The sequence below is a fragment of the Suricata suricatta genome, chromosome 3 (assembly GCF_006229205.1).
Source record: "Suricata suricatta isolate VVHF042 chromosome 3, meerkat_22Aug2017_6uvM2_HiC, whole genome shotgun sequence".
Classification (NCBI taxonomy): Eukaryota; Metazoa; Chordata; class Mammalia; order Carnivora; family Herpestidae; genus Suricata; species Suricata suricatta.
This window is the reverse complement of record NC_043702.1, coordinates 166,417,946-166,425,608: the sequence shown is the minus strand read 5'-3', so window position 1 is coordinate 166,425,608 and position 7,663 is coordinate 166,417,946.

Sequence of the window (7,663 nt, the reverse complement as noted above, 5' to 3'; positions counted from 1 at the left end):
AGCTACATGGAGGATGAAAGAGAAACTACAAATACCCATCCCTACCAATGTTAAAATATTATTCACACAATTCGAGGGTGTCATGCTGAGTGAAGTAAGCCAGGCAGAGAAGGACAGAAACCATATGTTTGCACTCATAGGTCTAGCAGGAAAACAGGAGAGACCTAATGGAGAACCAGGGGGAGCGGAGGAGGGAGAGTTGGGGAGAGAGAGGGATGCAAAACTTGAGAGACTATTGAATGCTGAGAATGAACTGAGGGTTGAGGGGGAAGGGGGAGGGGGGAAAAGAGGTGGTGGTGATGGTGGAGGGCACTTAAGGGGAAGAGCACTGGGTGTTGTATGGAAAACAATTTGACAATAAAATATTATGGAAAAAATATTATTCACACAATTCAACCAATATAGATTCATCTGGGTAAAAGCTGTTCTTTTAAAATTTAAATATTCCCTGGAAGGGCCAAGACTTAACTGAAGTTCCTCAGCATTATTTATATTGAGCATCTGAGGTTCTGGGGCCTCTTCCCAGTTGGAATGGCCCATAAGATGCAGGGAAGGAGGCATCCGCCAGCCATATCGCCTTCTCTGGCACCAAGACATCTGAGATGCTGGTACGCTCCAGCTTCTTCCTTAATCCGGCAGGTGAGCTGAAATTTCCGCAGCTCTGGGACCACAGGAAAGAGAAGGTGTTGGCAGCTTCTGACTTTATCTTTTTATGTTTTGGCAACATGGTATAAGAACACAGACCTTGTAATCACACACTTATGTTCAAATCTCAGCTTCCCTGCTCAATAGCGAGGAAGGCCATTTATCTTTACCTATCAAATGAGAAAAAGATTTCATCCCTGATGTGTTGTGGGATTCAGAGGGATGGCATTCAGAAGCACTTGGCACACAGTAGGTTTGTGTTAAGGGTTAGATTCTCAGCAGGAAAACAAATCATCCTCTCTATCAATAATGGTGTTTATTATTTTCAAATGGATGCTTTTTATTTATGTTTCATGTCTTATTGGATTCTCTAGAACTTTATGAACGAAATAATAAACTATAATGAAAACAGTGGGCATCTTTGTGTAGGGTCTCTAGTATTTTATACACAAAAATGATGTCAGTTGGAAATAGGAACTCTTTATCCTGTTGAGAAACAACACATCTACTCTCACATCTTAAGATGTTTATTTAGAATGCATCCAAATATTATTAAATGCCTTTTTCATACCTTTTGTCATATATAACTTGTGGCATGATATACTCACAGATTTTTTAATTAATTATTTTTATTATTTATTTATTTTTAATGTTTATTCAGTTTTGAGAGATAGAGCATAAGCCAGACAGGAACAGAGAGAGGGAGACACAGAATCTGAAGCAGGCTCCAGGCTCTGAGCTGTCAGCACAAAGCCCGATGCAGGGCTCAAACTCACAAACCCCGAGATCACAGTCTGATCTCAAGTCGGACGCTTAACTGACTGAGCCACCCAGGTGCCCCAGAATTATCTTCCTATAGCATAAGTCAGGTCATGTCTCTCTCCTGCTTAAGCACCTCTAGCATTACCTTGTAATGGGAATGAAGTAAAACTGCTTGTCATGACCTGTAAGACCTTTTATTATTTAACTTCCACCTACCTCTCTCTCCACATTTCCCTATCGTTCCTTAGATCCAGCAGCATTGTTTTTTTTTTTTTACAAAAATTTTATTTTAGAAATAATTTAACTTTTTTTAAATAACAGTTTATTGTCAAATTGGTTTCCATATAACACCCAGTGCTTCTCCCCACAAGTGGCCCCCTCCATGACCACCACCCCATTTCTCCCTCCCCCTCCCTCTTCAGCCCGTGGTTCATTCTCAGTATTAAATAGTCTCTCATGATTTGTGTCCCTCTCTCTCTCCAACTATCTTTCCCCCTTCCCCTCCCTGTGGTCCTCTGTTAGGTTTCTCCTGTTAGACCTATAAGTGCAAACATATGGTATCTGTCCTTCTCTGCCTGACTTATTTCGCTTAGCATGACACCCTCAAGGTCCATCCACTTTCCTACAAATGGCCAGATTTCATTCTTTCTCATTGCCATGTAGTACTCCATTGTATATATACACCACATCTTCTTGATCCATTCGTCAGGTGATGAACATTTAGGCTCTTTCCATGCTTTGGCTGTTGTAGAAAGTGCCGCTGTGAACATTGGGGTACATGTGCCCCTATGCATCAGCACTTCTGTATCCCTTGGGTAAATCCTTAGCAGGTCTATTGCTGGGTCATAGGGGAGTTCTATGGATAGTTTTTTGAGGAACTTCCATACTGTTTTCCAGAGAGGCTGCACCAGTTTACATTCCCACCAACAGTGTAGGAGGGTTTTAAACATACCAAACTTAGTCTGTCATGGGAAGCCATATTCTTCCCCCCAGATCTTTTCTGAGCTACCTCTTTCTCATCATTCAGAACCCAACTCAATGTCACCTTCCTAGAGAAAGTCTTCCTGAGCTTTCTAGTTAGACAGCTTTGCAATGCCTCTATATCATTCTATTTTATTTTCTTCTTAGGATTTAGTGGTGCCTGAAATTACTTTATTGCATTTGTTTGTTTGTTTGTTTATGTGATGATTGTCTATCTCCTCCTGCTGAAATGCATGTGCCTTGAAAGTTAATAGTTCTGCTCTGTCCTGGTCACTGCACTTAAGGACCTACTGACTGGTAAATGATGGGTATTCAGTAAATAGTGAAATTGAAGTGAAATTGGCCTCTTACATTTTTTATCTTTTCATTTTTGGTCCTTTGTCATCTTACAATAATTGCAAAGCCTTGAGTGGATGTCTTGTCATCTTTTTATTTGCCTTAAATCATGTTATATAGCATAGACCCTCAGAGTGGATTGGGACCTTATAGATCATTTAATTCTTGGTTTTATTCAGAGCAGGAAAACTCCTGTCACAGCCTGGAAGATGATTTTCCAACCTCTGCAGATCTTTCTAGGAGCTGATAAAAGTATGAAATTGCTCTATTTCATTTCTTACTTTTCAGGAAGTAACATTATTGCAATGGGGAGGCATGAGAAGCTTTTGAGACCAAAGGTAGGAAGACATGAGGTAAGCCATAGAGTCTCTAGTCAAATAAGGGAGGCGGTGCCCAACCTGAGTTATGTTTTATCTGCCATAAATGTTTCTGAGCCGTGACAGGAAGCCCTGGTTATTGGTAGCCAACTCTCCCAGGACCTGAATGGTTATGACCAATGCCCTGTTGTATCCTCTAAGCTTAGTTTGGGTTTCCTGTGTTCACACATAGACACATAATTCCCTTTTCTCTTCCTTCTTTCCTGCATTTTATTACATCTTTCTTTTTTCATCTAAAAACACTTTATTATTTATCTATCTCCCTTATGGTGCTTTAGGATCCTGAGGATATTGGAAAAGGAACAAACTAAAAAAAGCCATTCAGGTGACTACCCACCTCTGTGAAGGAATTTCCCACTTGGTGGTACAATTACTCATGAGGCCTCTGCTTCTATTTTTCCTCTAGACTGTAGGCCCCTGGGAGAGGGGTGGTGTCTTGTTTGTTTTTGGATGCTCAGGGCCATTTTACTGTCTGTCCCAGAACAGAGACTAGATTTGTTTTGATTGAAGAGACTCACATGGTTAGACTATGAGGGGCAGCATGGGTATGTATGTGGGACCCCAGAAAATGCACAGGCTCCCCCTTTGGTCAGACTAAGGCTTGAACCTTGAAGCTGCTGCCTACTGCTTGTGTGATCTTGGGCATCTCTCTTTAGTATTTTGGGAGCTTTCCTCTTTCTTCCCCATGTAAAATGGGCACCATAAAACCTACACCTCATAAGGCGCTGTAGGGATGATTAACCAAAAAAAAGGTTTGTAAAGTGCCTGCACTTAGTAGGTGCTCCATGACCAGCAGCTATTACTGTTAATGTTTTATGTTCTCCCAGACTTCTGAGCAGGGCTCAGTTTATTTATCTTGACTAATTATCCTCAGCAAGGAGGCTTCCCAACACCCTCATCAGTTGTAATTACCCCGGTGAAGTCATCCGCAGGGTGCAGAGCTACCATCTGCTCAGAGGCCTCCCAGGCTGGGCTCCTCTCCCCCTTCTGGAGCCTGGGAGCAGATGTGGGTGGCTGAGCAGGCAAGACTTCCGCTGTTGCTGTTAGCAGCTGAATTTCTGGATTTCCTGCTAATAGCTCAAATCAGAAAGCCAGAGCAGCTGTATATTTCCTTGGGGCCTGCCAGAGGCTTCGTACATGTGGGAAGCCCCTTTTTTGTTTTTGCCCACTCCCTACCAACTACCAAATGGAATTACTGGAATTTTCGGTCAATGATGGTAATGCAAGAAAGGCGATTGGTATGGCATGGGACCCTTTGTAGGATGAGGAGACCCAGGGCAGGAGGAGAAAGAAGTAGGAATGATAGTGCAGGGTGGACCCCAGCAAAATGGCCGTTGGGGCCTTTCATCTCAGTCTCCAGGAGATGCATGGTATTAGAAGAGCAATAAATGGATTCAGAAGTTCTAGGATGGAGAATCTGCATTTTTGTGAATGAATCTTGGATTGTTGGCAAGTTCCTTCATATCCCTGGGATGCGGTGTCCTCATATACACAATGAGGGGTTGACCTAAAGGACTTCCAAGGTCAACCAGCCTCTTTGAAGTCTAAAGGCCAATAACTCTCTTTCCTTATTTCTGGGTCTCTCTCCACATTGTCCCAATAATAGAATAGTGGGCCTAATCCTATACCACATTTTCTAGGTTATGAATCTTCTTTTAGGTATTAGATGATGAAGACTCACATGGTCATATAATAAACTTATTTTTGTTTCCTAGGTGCCTTTCTTGGGCAGATATAATATTTACCAACAGAATAGATACAATTTCCAGTGTTAGAATTTCAGATACTATACAAAGAGTGGGGTGAATAGTGAGGGAGGGAGGGAGGGAGGGAGACAGAGAGAGAGAGAGAGAGAGAGAGAGAGAGAGAGAGAGTGTGTGTGTGTGTGTGTGTGTGTGTGTGTGTGTGGAGAGAGAGAGAGAGAGAGAGAGAGAGAGAGAGAGAGAGAGACTAAGCTAGGGCATCTGTGTGTCCATTTGTGGCCTGAGTGAGGCTACCCTGTAACAACAATGTCTGTACTTGTCACTTGAGTGCCTGTTGTGTACCAGACATTGCATAGACTAGTCTCTGATCCTCACAGGAACCTTGTAAGGTGAGAATTACAGTATTTATCACTTACAGTTTCAGCTATTCTTGAACAACCTAGAGGTCCTTGGGGTGTAGCAATCTGTGGTGTTGATGAGGCTGTCTATTGTACACTGTGAGACTGGTGCAGAAGGAGTTACTCAGCTGGTGATGGAAGCTTTCTGACCACTCAGCGCCTGCACCTCAACCCATCAAGAAGTCATAACTCATTTAATGATAATAGTTTAGTGTCTTGATGAAAAATAGTCTCTGAAAGAAAGCAACAACTAGTGTTGAGGATGGAGGGGGGAAAAGTAAACGTTAAGACATTGGGCCAGAAAATAGAAATTTGAGTTAGAGACTGGAAGGTTGGATTTAGTAGTGGCTTAGGTTTATCATGTGACTGAGAGAGCTCACCATATTTTCTATCTAGATTCATGAACACTGGTTTAGGGAATGTTCCAGCAAATGATGTGTAAGGCACTCAAAGTGTGGATTACATGGAGTGTGGGTCACAAAGATCAATGAGACCCAAAGCCCAATTGTCTCAAAGCTTACAGTCTTACAGGAACACAGCCAACAAATGACCAAACATTCTAGAAAACTTCATAAGATAAATACCCATGAATGGGGCACTGAAAAGGTTATTGGAATCCACAGGGGTACTCATTTCTAACTCAAGTCGTCTTCTTGACTCCTTAAAGAGGGAGTTGCTAAGAAGGGTTTTATATGCTGGGAGGATTGAGTTGGGAGAATGGCATTTCAGGCAAGGGGAAGCTCATGAGAAACGGCCTGCTTGTCAGATGCTGCTGGAGATGTTTGGAGCATGGTAAGTAGATCAGTTTAGTTGGGGTGTAGGATTCATGTCAGATTTGTGAAAGAAAATCCTGGGAGGGTAGGTGCTCTGATATATGAGGAAGTCTTCAATGCCAGCCTAAGGAACTTGCATGAGCTGCACTTTGCTGCAGGAACAGACTAAAATAGCAGAGACTTTGAATCAACAAGGCTTAATTTTAACTCATCCTACAAATGCATCTCAAATCAGGAGGAACCTCCTTGTCCTCCTCAGCCTGGCTCATGCTTATGGAGCTCCTACCATTTAAAATCTTGTGATTTGCTATAGAGTAAGAGGGAAAGGACATGGAAATTTACACATCAGTGCTTAAAGGCTTGTACTCAAAAGTAACATGTCAATTTCACTCACATTTTATTGATCAAAGGAAGTCATGTGGTCATGGGGAGGTCAGGGAAGGACAGTGCCACTGTGGACATGGAAGTAAGAGAAGAGGGATATTGGTGAAGAGAACATTGATTGCTACAATTAGGGAGGACACGGGATGTACTTGTAAGCTTTTGTACAGGAGACTAACATGACCCACTTCCTGGGTGCCCAAACTTCACATGTCCATTGTTGCCCTTTTGATAGAGAATGGTGTGCTCTGTATTGATTTCCTAAGTCTTACTCTTCTTATCCCTCAATGGTCTACAGACGGGATCCTCAAGCAGCATGTGTTAGGTGGACAAGTTCATTTATTTTTTGAAGGATGGATTGGAGAGAGGACAGATTGGGGAGGTCAGTCACTGTGCTTGTTTTGCTTAACTTTAATGAAAGGAAGATACTCTCCTTAGAGTGGCTGCTGCTCTTTTATTGGGAAACATTTTGTCATTTCTAGTGCACATGGCCATCAGTGTTAATAATTAGGAATAAGGCAAAACACTGATTTCCTGGAGGCAGAAGAGAGCTGCTGGCTGTTCTTTTCAGACTCTTCCCTAAGGGGCCGACGCCCAATTTCATCATCAGGGGACTGGTCTGGTGTGTCTGGAATGCTGACCTCTTTGCCAGTCCCTGGTCTAATGGGTACATGAGTCTGGTAGCTCCTGGCTCCAGAGAGATTGATGTGGGCAGCTCCGCCAGGGACAGCTCAGGAGATCAAAGTGTCTTCTGAAAGCTGCATTGTTGCTGACAGCCCCAAGCCTGATTAGATTGTGACTGGATTAAAGGGCCCTGATGCAATTAGTGGTTTCTCTTCCTTCCCCACCCAGGGCAGGCAGCGGCAGCCTGCCATGCATGGCCAGGTGGAGACAGGGGTATAAATCCCCTCTGTGGCTCCCGTGGAGGGTCATTTGGTTTCAGTCAAGGCAGTTGTCCTGCTTGGGCTGCCGTCCATATCACTGTCTGCTTCTTGGCAGCCGAAGCACCAATTTAACTGTTTGGCTTGGTCACAGAGCTGTTCTGGTTAAGCGCCCAGCAGAACCTCCATGTAGGAGTTTTTAATTCTCTGATAATTACTGAGCATTGAATATGCTTTATGTTTATTCATCCAGTTCTCTGCTAATATTTTTCCAGGATGTACTGTGTACTGGGCACTCTGCTAAGCATTGAATCTAACTGGACAAGACAGGCCTGGTTCCTGCCTTTCTTGGAACTTCTATTTTAGTAGAGGAGGGAGATAATAAATGAGTAAGTGGAAAAATAAACAAAATTCTTGAAGATTGTT